This window comes from Peromyscus californicus, unplaced genomic scaffold, assembly GCF_007827085.1.
Source record: "Peromyscus californicus insignis strain IS unplaced genomic scaffold, ASM782708v3 Scaffold_8__1_contigs__length_139910024, whole genome shotgun sequence".
Classification (NCBI taxonomy): domain Eukaryota; kingdom Metazoa; phylum Chordata; class Mammalia; order Rodentia; family Cricetidae; genus Peromyscus; species Peromyscus californicus.
The window spans coordinates 48,831,872-48,853,162 of NW_026294606.1; the positions used below are offsets into that span (position 1 = coordinate 48,831,872).

General features: G+C 40.2%; 1 protein-coding gene across 3 annotated transcripts in view; it reads right to left on the reverse strand.

Annotated features, from left to right (window-relative positions):
• The window catches only part of Lyst (lysosomal trafficking regulator), a 158,115-nt gene extending 142,118 nt beyond the window's left edge, over nt 1-15,997 (reverse strand). For 2 of the 3 annotated variants that reach the window (XM_052726905.1, XM_052726902.1), the window contains exon 1: nt 15,867-15,997. The gene's annotated coding sequence lies outside the window, so the exon portion shown is untranslated. Of the gene's footprint in view, nt 1-15,138; nt 15,690-15,866 lie in introns of those variants that run through there. The other variant, XM_052726904.1, reaches the window with a different exon arrangement.
• Nucleotides 15,998-21,291: the final 5,294 nt, after the last annotated feature.

Sequence of the window (21,291 nt, forward strand, 5' to 3'; positions counted from 1 at the left end):
TATACTGTACTGGTTTAATTTCTGCTGGGGGGTATCTTTCTGTATGCTGTGAATATATGTTGTTCCCATTGGTTAATAAATAAGCTGCTTTGGCCTATGGCAAGGCAGCTTAGAGGTAGGTGGGAAATCCAAGGAGAGAAACAGGAAAGAGAAAGGTGGGGTCTGGAGAGACACCAGCCTGCCACCCAAGGAGCAACATGCCATCATACCAGTAAAGCCTAGGAACATGTGGCAAAACATAGATTAATAGAAATTGGTTAATTTAAGTGCTAGCTAGCAAAAGGCCTGTCACAGGCCATACAGTTTGTAAATAATATTAAGCCTCTGAATGATTATTTTATAAGTGGCTGAGGGACCACGGGGCCAGGTGGGACCAGAGGAATGCGAGACCTCAGGGCCGGGCAGAACCTGAGAAAACTTACAGCTACATTTGGCTGCCCAATGTGTTGGCTCGAATTTCTACCGAAAACCTGAGAACTTAATAAGAGATTCAAAAACAGAGCCAAAAAACAGCTTCCTACTTCATATCTCATGTGGGCACTGGACATGCAGGACCCATGTAAAAATGACCACTAAACCTTGCCAAAACAAGGTGAGATGGTCCTTCAGGTTCCTCCTTCACAGAGGAGACTGCCAGATGTTCCACAGAACACAGGAAGAAGTGACTAAAAAACTCTAGGGCTATAGGCTGAAGACGGATGCCCCAATATTACAGAGAAACTTTGGATGACTGTCCAGGCAGCCAGCTACCTCTGTCATTCTAGATTTTTGGAAATTGCTGACAATGCTCTTCCTGTTTACTTAGGTAATATTATATCCTTCTGGGGTCTTTGATGTAGTTGAAGACTAGATAGTTATAATTATAATTTTCCTTGGTTATGATAAAAGATAAATTAGATATGAAACTTTAGACTCAAAAATATAGGATGATAAAATATTTTCTTTAATTATGCCAAATACAAATAGACTAGTTATTGTAACTATAATTCATGCTTGATAACTGTTTGCTATATATAATTTTACTATATTGAAGCTAAAACCTTCCTTTTTGATTGGAAGAAAAGGGGAAGTGCTGGGGGATGTCATACATTGTGAATATATGTTGCTCCTATTGGTTAATAAATAAGCTGCTTTGGTCTATGGCAAGGCAGCTTAAAGGCAGGTAGGAAATCCAAGGAAAAAGACAGGAAAGAGAAAGGCAGGGTCTGGAGATACACCCACCAGCCTGCTGCCCAAGGAGCAACATGCCAGCAGACCAGTAAAGCCATAGAACACATGGTAAAACATAGACATGGGTTAATTTAAGATACAAGAGCTAGCTAGCAAGAGGCCTGCCATAGGCCATACAGTTTGTAAATAATATTAAGCCTCTGAATGATTATTTTATAAGTGGCTGAGGGACTGCAGGGCTGGGTGGGACCGGAGGAACTCAGTACTGGAGAAAACTTTCAACTACAAATTCCTATACCCATTTATAAGTACTGTGAGTGTCCTTATTTGTTACACATATTGGACACAGAAGTATAGTAAGGTTAGGAGGCTGTCCAAGATCACAGAGCTTCAAAGTGTCAGAGACAGGAGTCAGACTCACCAATCTTTCTGAAGTCTACTGACTGCCCTCAACAAACCATCTTCTCCTTCCTATTCCAGTTTATGGACAGTCGCTCAGAAGAGGAATCAAACCAGTGCTTCATTCAAGCTTTGACAACTCTATTGTTGTTTGCTGCTGCACTTCTAGATCCACTACTCACTAGTTCTGAGATGCTAGGCACTTGACTTCCTCTTCCTGAGCCCTTCTTACAGTAAAGGGTTTACAGAATGAATGAACATAGCCTTTATTTGAAGTAAGCTCATTTTTCTTCCCAGGAGATCCCTTGTTTCTTATGTGAGCAAGCTTTTAAGAAGAGCTATTTGTGAGGCAGGGATATTAAAATTAAATGAGAAGATTCACGTAGAACACAAGTACCTGGCAATCTGAAGATCAGTAATTATTAGCTATTATCATCATCACTGAATCTGGCCTCTCTTCTCTAGCCTTATTTCTAAGCACCTCTGGGACCTCATCTCCTCTTTAACAAACTACCTCTGGTCTGTTGGCCATCCAACCTAAATATTTACAACTGCTTAAAAAATGTCACTAAGATTCCTTGAAATTACAAACAACATTCTAATTCATGGGGAGTAAGACCCCAGTACCTTTGTTAGATCTGAGTATGCAATATCCTCTACCATTTAGTCATTCTAATCTCTCTATACAACTTATACTCAGTACCACCTCCTCTATAATTCCTTCCCAAAGGTATATACCTCCTACACACTGCTTCGTGATTTTATCATGTTGCTCTCACCATGGAAATTACTATTAATTTCTTTTAAACATGCCTTTATATTTTCATTCATCATACTTTATCATACAATTGTATTCTTTCTTTATAAACTACATTACACTTCCTTAAGAAGGGACACCAAGGGGATGGAGAGACAACACAGTGGTTAAGAGTACTGGTTGCTCTTCCAAAGGATTTGGGTTCAAATCCTAGTACCTACATGGTAGTTTACAACCATCTGTAACTCAGGTTCCAGAGAATCTGACACCTTCTTCTGACTTCTTTGAGCACTACATGCATGCCATACACAGATATATATGCAGGCAAAATACCCAAGAAATTTTCATAGCAATCTGTGAAGTATTAGCAAAGGTACTACACAAACTCCTAAGTTGACTATATTTAAAAACTTTAGGAATAAAAGTTGGTATATCATTTATGTTATGTTAAAAATTATAATTTAAAAACTACAGGCTTTTAAAGAAGTTCTAAAACCTCTTATTATAGGCATATAGCTCTTCATACTTGTTGAAGAAACACTAAAATCAATTTGAAGCCTAAATCTAATGTGAAATGAAAATAATAAAAATAATTTCTATATTTTTTAAATTTTATTTTATAATACAATTCGGTTCTACATATCAGCCACGGATTCCCTTGTTCTCCCCCCTCCCGCCTCTCTCCCCTTCCCCCCAGCCCACCCCCCATTTCCATCTCCTCCAGGGCAAAGCCTCCCCTGCGGACTGAGATCAACCTGGTAGACTCAGACCAGGCAGGTCCAGTCCCCTCCTCCCAGGCCGAGCCAAGCGACCTTGCAAAGGCCCCAGGTTTCAAACAGCCAACTCATGCAATGAGCACAGGACCCAGTCCCACTGCCTGGGTGCCTCCCAAACAGATCAAGCCCATCAACTGTCTCATCCATTCAGAGGGCCTGATCCAGTTGGGGGCCCCTCAGCCATTGGTTCATACTTCACGTGTTTCCATTCGTTTGGCTATTTGTCCCTGTGCTTTATCCAACCTTGGTTTCAACAATTCTCGCTCATATAAACCCTCCTCAAAAAAAAAAATTCTATAGCAATATCATAATGATCAAGTTTTATATGTTTTTCTGACATATGCAAAAGATTCCACAAAATAAGGTCTAGAAATATTAAACATTCACAAGCTTTAAAGATACCTTGCAAGCCAGGTAGGAGGTTCAAACCTATAATGTCAGTTCTTGGGAGGCTACACAGGATGACCATGATGAGACTGAAGCTAACCTAGACTACACCTTGCAAGGTTAGACAGGACTAGTTTCCTCTTATTCTTCTGTAATGTGTACAGGCAATACAATTAGCTACCCTTTCAAAGAAAGATGAATTTAATTGGTACAGTAATTATAGGAAAATGTGTTTCCTGTTATATTTCATGCCAAGAAAGATAAGAGTGGAGTCAAATCAAGATGTAGTTGCTGAATCAACTGCTCTCTAACCATTCATGAAGAGGGCTAGTTAGAGGAGGTGAACACAGAAGCTAGGAGAAGTAAAACAAAAAGAAATAAACACTTTCTGAGAAAAGGCTTTTCAAGTCTAACCCACACTTTTTTTTTCTCCCACCAAACTGAACATCACAATTCGTTTCTATCACTATGTTGAAAAAATCAGTAAGCTGGACATGGTGGCACATGTGTAATCCCTAGCACTTAAAAGGCTACAACATGAGAAATGCCTCAAGTTAACACTCAGTGAACTCCAGGCTAGTCAGGGCTAGTGAGACACCATCTCAAAATAATAATAATGATGATGATGATGATGATGATAATAATAACATGATGATGATGTAGACACAGACACATAAAGAAAAAATAAACATACACAAATTACATACTGGGAGCCAACTGCTACAGGTTCCTATGGTACCCATACATATTTTGGCTATAGAATTACATCCCTAAAACACACTAAAATATTTAGGGTGCTGACAGTATAATAGAAGGAATGTCAGACTGAAAACAAAGATATGTTTGAGCTTTTGTTTCTCCTCAAATCTTTATGAACACTCCCCTCCCACACACACACGTACACACTTATCAACTGTTGGTTTGTCAGTTTGTTTTGAAACAGTGTCTAGCTATACAGCCCAGGTCACTCCAAAACTTAGTATCCCCCTGACCTAGCCTCTTAAGTTCCCAGTACTAGGTGTATGCCACTATACCCAGCCTGCTCCCTATTATTCTTATATTCAGAAAAATAAACAAAAACTAGATCATATCTAAATGTCCCTTTAGACAGTGAACTTTCATGACAGTACACCATGAGAAAATGCAGCAAGCATGAAGATCCATTTATAATTATAACTACATATTTCAAATGTTTCTAAATAAGTGTGGATGACTAGGTTTTGTCAAAACAACATTGCTAGTATTCAATTTAAAAAAAAAATGAGTAGAGCTGGAAAGATGGCTTAGCAGTTAAGAGCACTTGCTGCTCTTGCAGAGGACCCAGTTTCAGTTCCTAGCATCCATATGAGGAGGTTCACAACCGCTTTCAACTCCAGCTCCAGGGGATCGAACATTCTATTCTGATCTTGTGGGTACCATCACATATGTGTTGCACTTGCATTGACTCAGGCTCACATACATACAAATAAAATAAATTAAAAAATAAACCAGTGATATGGTTCAGTAGGTAAAAGAGCTTGCAATCCCCAGGACCTACATGGTGGAAGGAGAAAATAGACTCCTGAAAGTTGTCATCTAACCTCCATGACTACACACAGACACACTTTCAGACACACATAAATAATGAATATAAAATGTAAGGAGTGGAGAAGATTATGCCAGTAACTTGAAACAAATAACTTTAGAAATATTCTCCAAAACATTTAAATAAAGCTAACAGAAAAAAATACAAGAATAAGTATCAACATTATTGTGTTTGAAAGCATCATTAAGAGGAAATTCTGAAAGCAACAAAGAATTTTAATCTTTAAGAAATTCCAATACAAACAGGTCCAGCACTAGGGAGGCAAAGGCAGGAGGATCTCTAAGTTCGAGGCCAGCCTGGTCTACAGATCCAGGACAGCCAAAGCTACACAGAGAAACCCTGTCTCAAAAAACAAAACAACAACAAAAACAAACAAAAGAAGAAATTCCAAGTCAAGACTGAGGATATAGGTCAGTGTCGGAGCCCTTGTTTGGCATACATAAGACCCTGGGTTCAACCCCCAGCATATGCATGTACTCATGTGGTGATACTTTGTGCTGAAATGTAGTGATATTTTATTTGTGCATTAATAAATAAAGCTTGCCTGGAGATCAGGGGGAAAGGCCAGCCATTTTAAGTAAATAAAGAAGTCAGGCAGCACACGCCCTTAATCCCTTAGCAAGCAGGAACATAGCCAAGTATAGTGACACTCGTCTTTAATCCCAGTACCAACCATAGAGACCTGGAGGTCTGTACAGACAGACAGTGACAGAGCTGTATAGGAAGAAGAAGTTAGGTAGTTGGGCTAAGAGCCAATGAGAGGGCAGAAAAGCAAGGCATATAAGCCTGGGTAGACAGGAAGTCATGTTCCTTGGTGAGGTGAGGTTAGCTCGTGGCTTTCCATAGTTCCCTTATCTCTCTAAGGCTTTAACCCAAATTTCTGGCTCCATGTTTTTTTTTATTTAATAAGACCTTTTAAGACTAGTGTTACATATTCACATTTAAAACATCAGGTCAGGCTATGGGGATAGCTTAGCAAAATACCTGGTTAGCAAAATGCTTCCTTTGCAAGTATGAGGACCTCAGTTTGATCTTCAGAACCCATGTAGGGGGGAAAAAAAGCTGTGCTTGGTGGTCCATGCATGTAATCCCAGTGCTGGGGAGGTGGAGTCAAGTGGATCCCTGGGGTCTACTGCCAAAATAATTTGGCCTAATCAGCTAGTTCCAGACCACTGAGAGACCTGTCTTAAAAACAGCTGGGCGGTGGTGGCGCACGCCTTTAATCCCAGCACTTGGGAGGCAGAGCCAGGTGGATCTCTGTGAGTTCGAGGCCAGCCTGGGCTACCAAGTGAGTTCCAGGAAAGGCGCAAAGCTACACAGAGAAACCCTGTCTCGAAAAACCAAAAAAAAAAAAAAAAAACCAGGCAGAATTCACACACACACACACACACACACACACACACACACACACACACGCAGTCCAGATGCAGTGAGGTCCAAAAAGCAAATATAGAAAGCAGGGTAATGAGGGAACTGATGGACACACATAGCTGCCCTACAAGTTACACCAGTACAACCTCCTTGCACTATCCATGCTGTGTTTCCCACTTCAGTGGATGAATAACCAGAAGTTACAACAATGAATGCATTTTATGAACTGATAAATATGTTTTGCTGCCCTTTCAAAGAGGCCACGTTATTTGGATAAAAAGAGGAAACTGTTCTTACCATTGTTTGAATTTCACACTCACCCAAACTCAATGTACTTAATAGCTCTGCTGTTCTAATATAATGAATGTAATTATGACTACTATTCTTCTAAGGAGTAAAGACAACTACAGAACTAATAAAAGCTGCAGCAGATCACATTTGACTAGATCAATGTTAAAGAAAAGGAAAAATAATAAGTTATTATTGCTTTTTAAAAGTTCCTAGTACTTTTAAAAGCATACAGATTTAATTCTGTTTGTGGTAAGTAAACAAAGATTATTATACTTAATCAAAAATATTTCCAATACAAAAACACAGTTAACTTTTTTTTTGTTATTTCAAGACAGGGTTTCTCTATGTAGCTTTGGAACCTGTCCTGGAACTCTCTCTGTAGACCAGGTTGGCTCAGAGGTTTGCCTGCCTCTGCCTCCCAAGTGCTGGGATTAAAGGCGTGCACCACCCAGCTAAACCAATGATTCTTTGAGATGAATAACTGCAAGTAAAAAATATATGGGAAAAGGGGTTTACTGCATGACTCACTGTGTCACATTGCAGTTTTCCTATCAAGATTTTCCCTTCTTTTTTCTTTTTTATCTTAAATTTTAGTTTGTTTTGTTTGGGGGAGGGAAAGTTGCAGGGGCAAAGGGTGGATGCGAGGGGATGGGAGATGGGTGGGATCAGAATGCATGATGTGAAAGACACGAATGAATAAAAAAAAGAAAGGTAAAACAAGAAAAGGAAAAATAAAACAAACAAACAAAAAACCCATACCTTCTAATCCAGGTACAGTAAATCTCAGCACAGAAGAGGTTAAGCAAGTAGGATTGTGAGTTTGAGGTTAGCCTGGACTACAGAGTAAGTTTCAGGCTAGCCTGGGCTACAAAATAAGATAGGGTCTTATTTTATAAGCCCAAATAAACAGCCCAAAACAACAAAACATACCTTCCTCTTAATTTTGCCTTTGCAATGACATCAACACTTTCTGATGACATTCTCCCAGCTCCTTCTTAGTTTTTAACACCTCATCTCCATTAGCTTCTTCACTGCTTGCATTTAAAACAGAGAAAGTATCCCATGGATGCCTCCTCTTTCAAGATTACTCAAAAGTAGTCTATAATGGAAGCACATTTCACTTCTGCTCTGTGCACTGCAGCACTGCTTTTGCTCACAGTCCTCTATCAAAACTACTTAGGCTAAGAGCAACAATAACCTTCTAATTGCCAAATCTATTCCAACAAGCATGTTCCAAGTACTTATCTGATCAGACTTCTTTGTGAAATACGAAGCATATGATAACCAATAATCATTCTGTTCTTAACCCTCTCTTCTCTTTTGATTTATAGGTTCACATATATACTCATACACACACCTCTATATTTTGTGGGTTTCCTTCTCTGACTACTGTCTAGTCTCCTTGGTTGGATTCTTCTCTGCCAACTCCTCATGTTGATGAGACTCTGGAGTCTCTCCTCATTTCATTTTGTGTGTGTGTGCTTTTTATGAACTCAGTCACTTCTGAGGTTTCAACTACCACCTATTATGTTTAATGACTTCCTAAACTCTCATATAAAAATGAGTCCAGACTTTCTTACATAAAATGGAGCCAGAAAGTCTCAGGACAGTACCATGGCACTAGAGAATAGAATCTTAAGCTGGCACCATTCAAGCCCATCTAATAAGAGACTCGGTGCACTCATTCTCACTGTCTACCCCTTTCCAATGTTCCTCTGCTTACCTACACTGGTGTGACCAAATAACCTCTCTATTTGTCCAGCCTCGTTCTGGCTTATGTCTATCCAAGACTAACTATTAATGACACCCTTTCATTCTCAAAATACCATCTATTTGGCCAATCAACTGTTTTATTGCCCTACCTACTCACCTATACCTTTGAGTTTTTGAGCCCCACTAGGTAAGTCCTCCTTAAACTTTTTGTGATGTTTTATTTGGTTTTTTTTTGTTTTGTTTTGTTTTGTTTTTTTGGTTTTTCGAGACAGGGTTTCTCTGTGTAGCTTTGCGCCTTTCCTGGAACTCACTTGGTAGTCCAGGCTGGCCTGGAACTCACAGAGATCCGCCTGGCTCTGCCTCCCGAGTGCTGGGATTAAAGGCGTGTGCCACCACCGCCCGGCGTGATGTTTTATTTGTAAGCGCATGTATTAATGTGCATGACCTCAATTGTCATCCTCAGAAACATCATCCATCTTGTTTGAGGCAGAGTCCTGGAGCTCACCAATTAGGTTAAACTGACCAGCTAGCAAAACCCTGGATCCTCTTGCTTCTACCTCCCCAGAGCTGGTATTTTAAGTGCATGCTACCAGAGCCACCATTTTTACATGGCTTTTGGGGGTCAAAATTAGGTCCTCACATATACAAAGCGGACACTTCACTGAGTTATTCCCTCAGCCCCTTCCCTGTATTCTTTACTTCTTTTCCAAGCCCTACTTCTGTTGCTAAGATATTTCTCTACCTTCACCTCCTCTTCTCAATAAAGATCATTACATCATCAAGATCTCAGTCTGAGAAATGTCAGCATTCAGCTGGCTTCCCAAGCACAGTGCTTCATTTTATCTACTTTCAGGGTTAGATTTAAAGTTGTCATATACTGGCCAAGCTTTGAGTATGTCATTACCATTTACTATGAGCAATGTCAAATGCTCTCCATAAGAGCTGATCTTTGGGGGTTCAACATCTATAAGAACAAGTAATCCTAAATACACTAGACTTAAGTTACCTTGCTTCCCATGGCTCCTGCTTTGCAGAAGATTAACATGGTTTAATAGTTGGTCACAAGGACTTTCAAGTTACACAGACTCAAGTACTCCCTAGTTGTATACCTTGGGGAAGGCTACTTAGCCTCAATGAGCCCCAGTTTCCTCACATATAAATCACTGATCCTAACATGCACCTTATAGGACTGTTGTGAAACAAACTTCCAAAAGCATGTACAGTGACCAGCAGTAGCATTACTATTGTTAAGACTGGCTGCCCAGCAGCAGTAGCTATATTTTGACTCTTATCACTTAACACTGACCTAACTCTAGAATTTGAAATTTTGGATTTTCATATATGTATGTCTTTTTTTCCATCTCTACTATTCCATTACTACCATAAATTATACTCATAAATTCTTTTTTACTAAGATTCTTCACCTTTTCCACAATCCACATGTATCAACCTCAAGTTGGCTTGGCTTTTCTTCCTAATTAAGTAGGGGCTTCTAATTGTGAAGAGCTCATCCCTTCACACAGTGACCTCACTGCCACCTTCCATTCCTTGGTGTCTTACCACCCTTCTTCCCAAGGGTCTTCATTAAATCTTTCCTTCCAATCTCATCAAGGTTCAGTTTAACACACTTGCTTTTTTACCTAAGCAAAGCAGGTCACAGAGAAAACTACTTAACCATTCTGATAGCCTCTGTACATTTGTGATTTCAAATCCTGGGAGAATATTCATCACCATTCTGTAATTAGGTCACTAGTTCTTGTTTAAATTTCTTCCTCTCCACACAAGTGCTCTTTTTCCAGATTCATTAGCCACAAAAATTAAAAATCCCAATATATTAGGCTTAAATTTTTTCCCTAAGTATATCCCAATGCACATTTTTCTTTCTGTCTCAGCAAATAACCTTGTTTCATAGAGAAAGAGACAACATGCTGGATTTTCAGCTCCACATCAACTCACTCCCTTATTTTGTTTTCTTTTGCAAACAGGAAGATATATTGCTACTCTTCTTCTGAGTAACCTTTTTTAACCTTTGCTCTTGGGCCCACCCTCCCCTTTCATATTATACTTAATAAATTAGCATCTTTCTCTTATAGGATGCCCCTTTTCCTCAATCCACACAAGTATCTTTGACTTCACTCCTTAAAACTACACACATACACACACACACACACACACACACACACACACACACACACACACACACCCCTTTGGCCAATCACACCTCCCAGTTCAAGCTTCCATACATTGTCTCCTCTACATATCAAAAGTATCTGAAATACTATATTTACTGAATAAAGATGTTTTTACATGATCAGATTTAATCTTTTTAATTCTTGCAACTTGTTTTGATGAAAATTAAACAACTACATTCCTCAAACTGACAACTAATCACATCACCATTCACCTAGATTATACTCTTCAAAGCCTGCTTTTATTTCTCTTTTCTTTATCCCATTTCTTAGACTAGGACTGCTACTGCTGATACTTCTCTCATCTGAAACTAATCCTGAGGGGGTGCTTTTTGAAGATTAAATAAAATACTGGGTGTGTATTCGATACATACTGAAGTGCTATTAAAAAAAGAATATGCTATTATGCTATCTTTGGCAAAGTGAGCATGAGGTTAGATGATTGACTTATTCTTAAAAACTGGATAGGTCTTAGTAATCAATATTTTCTTTTCTGATCATGAATCATGAAGCACTTGGCAATCTGGCTTATACTTTTTCTGAGAATCAGTGTCAAACATTTCAATGTACAATTTCTCAGCTTCACCTCCTAATTCTTCAATTTTGAAATGTAAAATAGGCAATTCTCGCCAGACATGATGGTGCACACCTTTCATTTCAGCACTCAAGGAAGGAGGATCATAAATTCCAGGCAGCCTGGGCAATACTGGTAGATCTTGGCTCAAATCAAACACACAAACAAACAAAATGGCAATTCTTCAAGTTTCTGGCAAAAATCTTCTACTCTCTTTAAATATAACTTTCTTTAATAGAGCAGTTTTAGGTTTACCTCAAAATCAAATGGTAAAAAGAAATCATACATAGCTGTGTCCACACATGCACAGCCTCTCTGGCTATAAACATTCCACATCACAGATACATTTGTCACTAACAAACTTACATTGACAGATCATTCTAGTTCCAAAGCCAAAGTTTACATTAAGGCCCACAGATGTACATAAAACAGGTTTTGACAAATGTATGTTGACATATATCCACCACTGTAGGATCGTACTGTTCTAAAAATCCTCTGTGCTCTCTGCCCATTTATTCTTCCCTTTCTTCAACTTCTAATCTTCTGTCTCCCAAGTTTTGCTTTGCTTTTACCAGAATGTCTCACAGTTGGAAAAATTAAGCACACAACTTTTTCAGACTGGCTTCTTTCATTTGGTAATATGTATTTCAGATTCCTCTGTCTTTTAAAGCTTGGGCTTTTAAATATCACTTATGAAGGTGTAATTGGCATGACATATAACACACTGTACATCTTTAAAGTATGTAATTTGTTCAGTTTCAATATATGTGTACACCCATGAAACTATGGTCATAATCAAGATAGTGAAACCTGTCTATCACTCCCTGCAGTTTCCTAGTACATCTTTGTTATTCCTCCCTTCTGTGCCTCCTCCCCTTACCTTATCTATACCCAATCCACCACTGATATGCTTTCTGCCACTACAGATAAGAGCACATTTTCTAGATGGAACTACAAAGTACATAGTGGGTTTTTGGTGGGTTGTATTGTGAATGTGTGTGTGTGCTACATGTAGAAAGCCAGGCTTGCACGCGTATACACACACACACACACACACACACACACACACACACACACACACACACACACCTGGCTCTCTACATGCAGCAGAATTATGTTGTATGATCTATAGCACATTCCTTAATTGCTAAGTAGCAATCCACTATATAAACAGCTCTTTACTTTTCAAAGACTGGTAGAAACAGTTTTATAAACATGTCTATGTGTGTGCAGAATTCTGTTCATCTAATTTTTCCACTTATTTAAAACAGAAGCTCTCATTTTCTCATCCACTGTGTGGGTTTAAGTTTCAAAGACTAATATCTGAATGGAATAATGACTAGCCTTTTGGAAAATTATTTTATTTCCTTTTTTTTTTACTAATTACGATGGTTGGTTCTAAGCATTACTATTTCATGTTATTAGGTACCTTTTTTTTTCCTTATTCTATTTTTTCCAGCACTTAGACTTAGTAAGCATTCAAAATTTCCAAATGTATCAGAATTCTCTCAATTACTATAAGCAAGGCCAAGGGAATTAAGAGCACTAGAGCACTGATGAGTAACAACAATGAAAACGTAGTACCAATGAGAAGATAGTTGCCTCGCTGACTCCAAGATCAGTTTATGATTACTCACTAATCTGACAGAGTTTTATATATTTTCAGGATAGATATGCTGAAAATTCGATATAAAATAATAGCCATTTTCTGGTTCTTCATTATCAAGTGCAGACCTCAGGACTGAGGGTCACAGGTTTTCTGGTACAAGTGTTGTTGATGTTCTCTTTCACAGTACTGGAGATTAAACCCAGTGCCCTGTGCATGCCAGACAAGCATTCTACCACCATGCCACATCCTCAACCTCATTTTCTCATTTTTGAGACACAGCCTCACTAAGCTATTAAACTGTCCAGACTGGTCTTGAATGTGTGATCCTCCTGCTTCAGCCTCCCAAGTAGCTGGGACTACAGAGATGCTCCATCAAGTTTTACAGATCAAAGTATATTGGGCTAATACTTTATACTCTGATGTTTTAAAAAAAAAAGTCTCCATTTAGAATGTGATGGTCCATTTATTTCAAATCATCTGTAATGAAACAAAAGAATTAAGATAATCTCTTTGTTACTCACTTATTAGAAAAGCATTAAAAAAGATTCAGGTCTTTTACATTGTAATTTAACAAATGGCCAAGAGGAGCCACATTTAATAACATTTCTGGGGCTTAAATTTTTTGAACGGGCATCTAAAAATAATTCAGAAAAAAATGAGAAATCAGATGAAGGTGCTCAAGTTAAATATAGCAGCAGGCTATAAAGACACTCTGGAGTTCTGTACTTCATGGGTTTCTCTACAATGAAAACTAACAAACACATGGACTGAATCCAAGCAAATAAAACCAAAGCTACATTTGGCAACATGAATGACTAGGCTGGTTCAAAAGAACTAAAAAGAAAATGAGTATGAAGCCAGAGGAAGGGCTCAGTAAGAGTTTTTTCCTAGCAGGCTCAAGGTACTAGTTTTGATTCCCAACACTGGAAGGAAAAAATAAGTGAGCATGAAATAAAAATTGTCTTTTTATGGGAAAAACTGTTAAGCCTCTAGAATAGTCAAGGCAACATAAAAAGTTTCTGCAATGCAAAGTCACTAATGCCTACTATGAATAATTTTCACTTGGATGTTTCATTTTATTGCCTAAAACCTAACCTTCCAACCAAGCCTATTCTTCTCATAAAACTCTCAGTACCTCCCTATTCTATCATTCTTGCTCAACAAAATTGTTACTGTCCTCTACATCTCTACACATAAGCTATTCAAAAATCAATAAACTCTTACCACAGCCACCAATTCCTACGTCACTTCTACACAGCATTGTGCCAATATCCCCTGACAAGGCATCTCTGCCTCTGTTCTGCTAACACCTTCCCTCAAAGGAGGTGCATTTTCCAACTAGCTGTAGTATGGCCCCTTTGAAAAATCAAGTTTGATTATATCATTTTGCACTCAAAAAGAGGACTCCTCTCCTTACAAAGGCTTATGAGGCCCTTCACAATGTGATCTCTCACCCTTCTAATATGCCAGTACTCTACAACTCTTACTTAGCTGGCTCCAACACAGCCAAACAAGCCCCCAGCTCTCACTCCAGTCTCCACACTATTGCCTCAGGGCTTTATGCAAGTGGCTTTCTCACTGCACACCCTTCTCTCAGAGAAGAACATGGATCACCCCCCTCCTTCCTTCCGGTTGATCAAATGTCAACTTCTCCAGCAGGCCTTTCCTAACTACCTCTAATCAAATTGCAACCCATTTCTGGCTCCCTGTCTTCTCTCTTCCCTGTTTTTTTCTCTATAGTCCTTAACATCATCTGACAAGGCATAGTCTATTTATTTATGATCTGAGGTTCTTCCAGGAGGATGTATGTTCCATTTGTTTGTTTATTAAAGTGCCTGGCCCACAATAGGTGCTTAACAGATCTTTACTAAACACACGTGTTATGTATGTAATTTATAGTCTGCAAAGTATCTTAATGTAAACTAAAGCCGGAAAGTCATTTTTCCTCTTATGTTCTCTCCTAAATTCTCTCAATATCTATATGTATCGATGTGGATGACAGCAAAGAGCAATCAGCAGAAAAGTTACTTGCAAAGCTCTAGAAAAACAGATATCGCCCACTAATTAACTACATTAGTAAGAAGCCAAGAATCAATATTTTCATTAGTATAAGGTTTCTAGGTGTGGAAGTTAAATGTAATGGCAGACCAGCCAACAACCTTCTGGAAGAAAAACCTCAATTCAGTGTGCCATATCAATCTGCTAAACAAACCCTAGAGAAAATGCAAAATGAATTCGATCCTAAAGGAAACACTGGCCAGAATTCAACACAAATGTGTATTCAACAAGAGCCAACACCGTTAAAAATTTTCCTCACCCCATCAACTACCAAGCTGTCACTGGCTGTGTGTGATAGGCTGAGCATCGAGAATGTTTTTGCTGTTTTGTTTATCCCTCTGAGGATTGCAAGAGGGCACTTTTCTTGACTCCCTGAGCTCCAGCCCTCCATCACGAACCCTCGGCCTTCGCAAGGTGGCCGTGGGGTTTCCCTGGGTCGTGCCCCTTACATCAGCATCTCAGCCAGCCACCACTCCAGGGATGAGCGCGAACCACGGAGGGTTGTGTGCGGAGTCCCGCAGCAGGTGTCACGGGCAGAAAAGGGACAGCGGGGATTCAGATGCACCAGGGTGGAGATGACAGATGGGCCGGCGGCCCGAAGTGGGACGCCCGGAACCTGTCAGCTCCGGCTGTCACCTGCTGAAGAGGACCCGGCGGCTGGCTGAGTAGGGGCGGTCCCAGGCAAGCGCACCCCGAGGTGAAGCGCCCCCTGAGGGCACCGGTCTGCCGCTCCAGCCGGCCGAGTAAAGTTAGTATGGGGTCCGCGCCTGTCACCGCCACAATCCGCGGGGCCCCGGACCGCCTCAGTCAGGAACCGTGCAGAGCTCCCAGTGCAAGCGAGCGCCAGCCGGGCAGAGCTCCGAGCACCCTCGGTTCCCTCCGCTCCCTCAGCGCGGCGCGACCCCGCCCGGGCAGCCCGCCACAATCCCGCCATGCCCCGCTGAGGTCGAGACCCCGACCCTCAAAGGAGCCCGCGGCCGCCTTTACCTCTGCTCTGTGGTCCGCCGCACGCTCTCACCGGTGCAAGAAAATCCCGACTCGCCACGGCTGCCCGGCCAGCGCGAGCTCTCACCCCCGCCCCCTCAGGTAACCCGGGAAACCGGGAACACCACCCCTTCCTCCCCCGCCCGGACCCAGACCCGCTCCTCTGCGCGTGCGCACACGCCCCGCCTCGAGTGCCTAGCGTCCCGCCCCGCCGGGAGGGCACGCCGGGGTCGCCAGCGTGATGCGTGGAGCATCTCAGCCAATGAGAGGGAGAAGGCGGGCCAAGTGCGGCTGGGCGGGGCCTGTGCGGCCCGTCTGAGTTCCACCCCTCCTCCCCTGCAGTGTAAAGCACCATCGCGCGCTGGATATTCAGCCTATGAGGTGCAAGCGTAATATCTCCTTCCTACTGTAAACTCACGTCCCCTGGAAAAGCCACATCTGTGTCGAAGACTGTTCAGAATGACTGACTGACAGAACTTTGCCATTACGGAGAGATGAATGATCAGTAGCCAAAATTAGCTTGGACTATCTTTAGGCTCTTTAAAAACCGCTTATTACCAACCTCTGTAGTTGACCTAGCATCTCTGTGGCTATTATGTAAAACGTTTGGAATGTATTGTTAAGCTTAGCCAACGATTAGCTTTTCAGCAATGCTGAAAGGAAGAATATCATCAGCGAGAGATTTTCCCGGCTGTGCTGTAGTCCGCCCTTCTAATGTCTTTCCCCCTGTATTTGGCAAATGTATTGATTATGGTCTTTTGTTCTATGGCTATAAGACCTCTTGTAAACCTCTTCCACCATTGGGCATGCAATTCTGGGAAACCCAAATCTGTATTCCTAAGCAGTATTCACTCAGAATAAACTTTCTCTTACCCCCATTACAGCAAGAGCTGTTTTGCATGAACAGTGTGTTGCAATGAACTGTTGTCCTATCTCCTGCTGGAGTTTAAAGGATAAAAAGAAAAATGGAAAGGTTTGCCGAGATGGTAGCAGGGATACTCTCAAGGTAGCTTTGGGGCCTGGCCTTGTACTTCTGTCAAGAACTAGAGAGAGGCTTTCGATAATCCTGGGTTCAGTTATAATGCCCCACCTAACTCCATTCAAGTATGTTTGCATAGAGTGGGCCCTGTGATAAAGATCCTTGCTTAACCAAACTTTAGTCAGACTTTTGAACCTTCTCCTTGGCCCACGTGCTGTGTGTGTTCATCTTTGTGAACTCCAGGTTTAGCAAGTGTCAAAGGCAGTTTATCAAGAACCTACACATACAAATCAGACTCTCCCTATCTAACAAAAATGTTTCAGTCCCCATGTCTGGTATCTGTTCACGTTGGCCTGCCTTCAGCAAGAATCTTGGGAGGTTGGTGCAGCCAGAAATCACCCAAGTTTGTATCATCCTTGGGCTCCATGTTCCCTGACTATAAACACCCACTTATCCCTAGTGTGTTTAGAACATAGGCCAGCTCTGTGCCTGGGTCTCTTTTGTCACAGAAGTCCTGAATAAAATTTGTCTTTGCCACTTTAACTTATGCCCAGCTCTGATTTTCTCTGACAACTGTTAATGTTACATACCTTAAGATACCAGTCTCTCCTGAGTGTGGGAACCACAAGTTAAATAAAAGGAAATTTGAACCTCATCAGACAGTCCAACTAAATCTAGCACTGGCAAAATGCTGCTGTTTTGACAATTTGACATTTTGACATCTTAGAGGCCACCATTCCCTATCTTCCAGCCACAACTGTGGCAGGCCTTAGAGATAGCAGAAGTATGGGGAAAGAGCCAAAGCTACACCAATATATTTGGTGTCATTTGGCAGTTTGGTTGGTTGGTTGGTTGGTTTTGGTTTTTCGAGACATCATTTGGCAGTTTTTAAGTCTTCACAAATAATATAATCAATAATCAAATAGTCTAAGGCTTGATGTAGTAGAGTAGGGTAGAGTGATTACAATTAATGACTAAAACAAAAAAACACTGGAACCCCCATTATCGCCACCAAAGGATACATAAAATAGGGCATAGCCTGGCATGGTGGCGATGCCTTTCATCCCAGCACTAGGGAAGCAGAGCCAGGCAGATTCTGTGAGTTCAAGGCCAGCCTGCTCTACAAAGCCAGTTCCAGGACAGCCAGGGCTGTTACACAGATAAACCATATCTTGAGGGGGAAAAGTTAGGGCATGTCTAAGAAAAGCCCATAGTATACAAATGTGAGGAGAGGCAGAAGTAAATGAACTGTAAAGATTCACATCCATCGTGGCCCATTCTTCCAGCCTTTGATCTTTCACCAGCTCTGGCCCAAGCTTTTTTTCCTTAATAAACAACCCTTTGTTTCCACCATTATCCTATATGTCCCTGGTCCAATTTCTGCTCTAAGACAAAAAGCCCTGGAAATCCCAGTGGAGAGCTTCCTTAGTATCTGCCTATAATAGTAGGAATTAAGAAATAGAAAGAATTCTGAATGTTATATTGAAAGGCTATTTGCCAAATGCAACTCAATTCCTCAACCCCCGTATGGGCTTATGATAAAGCAGAGTAAACAGTTGCCCATTGATGTGGCTTAAGGGGGCTCTCTGGGAAAAATTCTTCTCTTTAAAATAACTCTATCTGACTCCAGTGTTTAACCATTAACAGTTCATATCTTTAGACAGAGGTTACCCACTTCCTCTGGCAGGCAGTCTTTTAAAATGCCAGTACTCTATGGGTAGGCAACATACAAAGTTTCTAAGAATCAAATGAAAGAAATGCCATGAAATGGGCACTTGTTTAACAAATATACAAATAGCATTATATAGGTGCTAGGATCTGTGCTCAGCACAGTGCCAGGCACTTGAAACACTGCCGTGTTTCTAAACTCAAAGAGGAAGAGTGGTTAAGCATTCCCGGTTGCATATTTAGCTAAGGCTGAATCTACTCTTGTTCACACAAAGTTCACACACTAATCTAACAACAACAACAGCAATAGCAAACAAGCAAACCTTTTGATGCACAAACAGTCACAGAAACATCAAGTAACAAACTGCTTTCTATTTCCCATGTAAGGAAGATAATAGATGAATGATCAAGACTTCATTAAAAGCAAAAGAAAATCAGAGACATTACCTAACAATGGTATACATTGGCCCTCAGAGTACTTTTACTTGTAAAAGACCAAAGTAATAGCATTTGTGACATTGTATGTCTAAATCATAAGGCATTTTAAACAAGACATTACAGTATTTATTTTGAATTCAGTATACATTTTTAGAATTAAGCCAGGTACAGTAGTGAACACTTGGTAATCTTGGCATTTTAGAGACTGGGGAAGCACAATTGCTACAAATTCAATGCCAACCTTGACAACTTGAATTTGATTCTTAGAAACCACATGGCAAAACGAAAGAACCAAATTCTAAAAGTTGTCCTCTGACCTCCATATGTGTTTCATGGCTTGGGTAAATGCATACACACCCACATATGCACACACACACACTACAAACAAACATACAAGTAAATGTAAAAAGGAAACCAGTATACCATATTAGAACATTAATATTCAGGTAATAATAGCACTGTGTCTAACACTCAGGAAGTGGAAGCAGGCAGATCAGGAGTTCAAGGTCATCCTTGGCTACATAGCAAGTTTGAGGTCCTTATCAAAACAACAAAACCAAAAATGAGTATACATGAACAAATAACAGAATGCTAAGTCTATGCAAGCTTAAGACACTTAAGAGATTTCAAATGAATATCAAAATGGTAACTGAGAACATACAAAAGTGAAAAAAATCTAAAGAAAGAAAAATGACTAATATAGAAGGAAATTATACTTGTGTTTATTTGCTACACTTGAAGAGTTTTATAGTGGTAAATTCTCCATATAACTGGGCTCTGAATGAATGCTAAAATGAGACTATAACGTTAAGACTTTAAAATATATGCTGTAATGTGCACATCTTCACATTTGATTGTTCCCTAAATACCTTCAAATTTTTTCAGTGACTAATAGATCATATGGTTCCTCATTTCACTTAGGCAACCACAAAAGTCCTTGCAATGACCTTCAGAGCTTAATATATGCCCCAGAACTTTACCTCCTCTTGGTCTTCCTTCCTCATAAACAGACTGGCCTCTTCACTGTTAGGCATATACTTCCAGACAAGTTCCTGCTTTTAAGATCTCACACTGCCTGGCCCCTCTGCACAATTTGCTTTCTTTCTAGATAGCCACAATGATCCCCTGAGCTATCCTCTGATGTTATCTCCCAGTGAGATCCACCCTCAGTACTGCTGTGGGTCCTCAGCAGCAAAGACTTCGGGCCTGGGAACCTGTGCCTGAATTTCTCTCATAAGACAAATACCCTCTAAATAACATTTTTTAAGTCAAGTAGTTTGTCACTTGGGATCCTACACTTCAGAGCAGCTGGGCTGACAGGCCCACGCCACCAGGCACAGGTCTTGTGCTTATGTTTATCATCACTTCTATTTAGAATACAAGACTCACAAGACCAAATAATTGTTCCATTTAAAAAAAATCAGAAGTCAAGGGAGATGGCTCACTTGATAAAGACTTGCCTCACCAGGTTGAGAACAGGAGTTAGGGATACCCAGAATCTAACTTAGATGCCAATGGGTGTGGTGGTTCGTCTATAATCCCAGTGCTTTGAAGTGAGACTTGCCACATTGACAAGCTCTAGGTTCATTTGAGAGACCCTGACAATGAACAATTGAGGAAAACTCCTGACATCTGTCACACCTGTCCCACATGTGCACCCACATACATGTCAACACGCATAAATACACACTATACACATATATATGCAAAAAAAAAGTCAGAGACATACCAGTCTTGGAATATAGCTTAGTGGTAGAGCAGTTGCTTAGCGTGGGTGAGGCCCGAGGTTTCATTCCCAGTACTTCAAAAGCAATACTAATATAATAATTATGATTGTTATTTTAAATGAGTTTAGACTTGAGTTTTGGAGTGCCTTGCCTTAATAAATCTTTAAAATGTGCTTTTAAACAGATACCTTGAAATTTGATTGAAGTGGCCAATTCATAATTAATGTCTTCATTATACAAGAACTGATTTCTCTTGTTTACAAAAGCTATCAGGAGAGATTTTAGTGAAATTCTTTTATGCGATTTTCTCTGCTGGTTCACTGATGGCAAATGTCCTTAAACGTATGGATACTTTACTCAGGACTTATGTCATATGGATTCTTATATGTTGATACAAATGTAAACTATTTTTATATTTCTGTTTAAGATAATTTATATATTGATACAAATACAGAACTATATTTGTTATAATGTACATATAGTTCTACTCTTATTTGAAATATTTGTATATTGATACAAATGTAAATTTATATCTGTCATACTGTATGTATATTCTACTTCTGTTTATGATATTCTGTATATTGATATATATTTAAGATTATTGTCATATTGCATA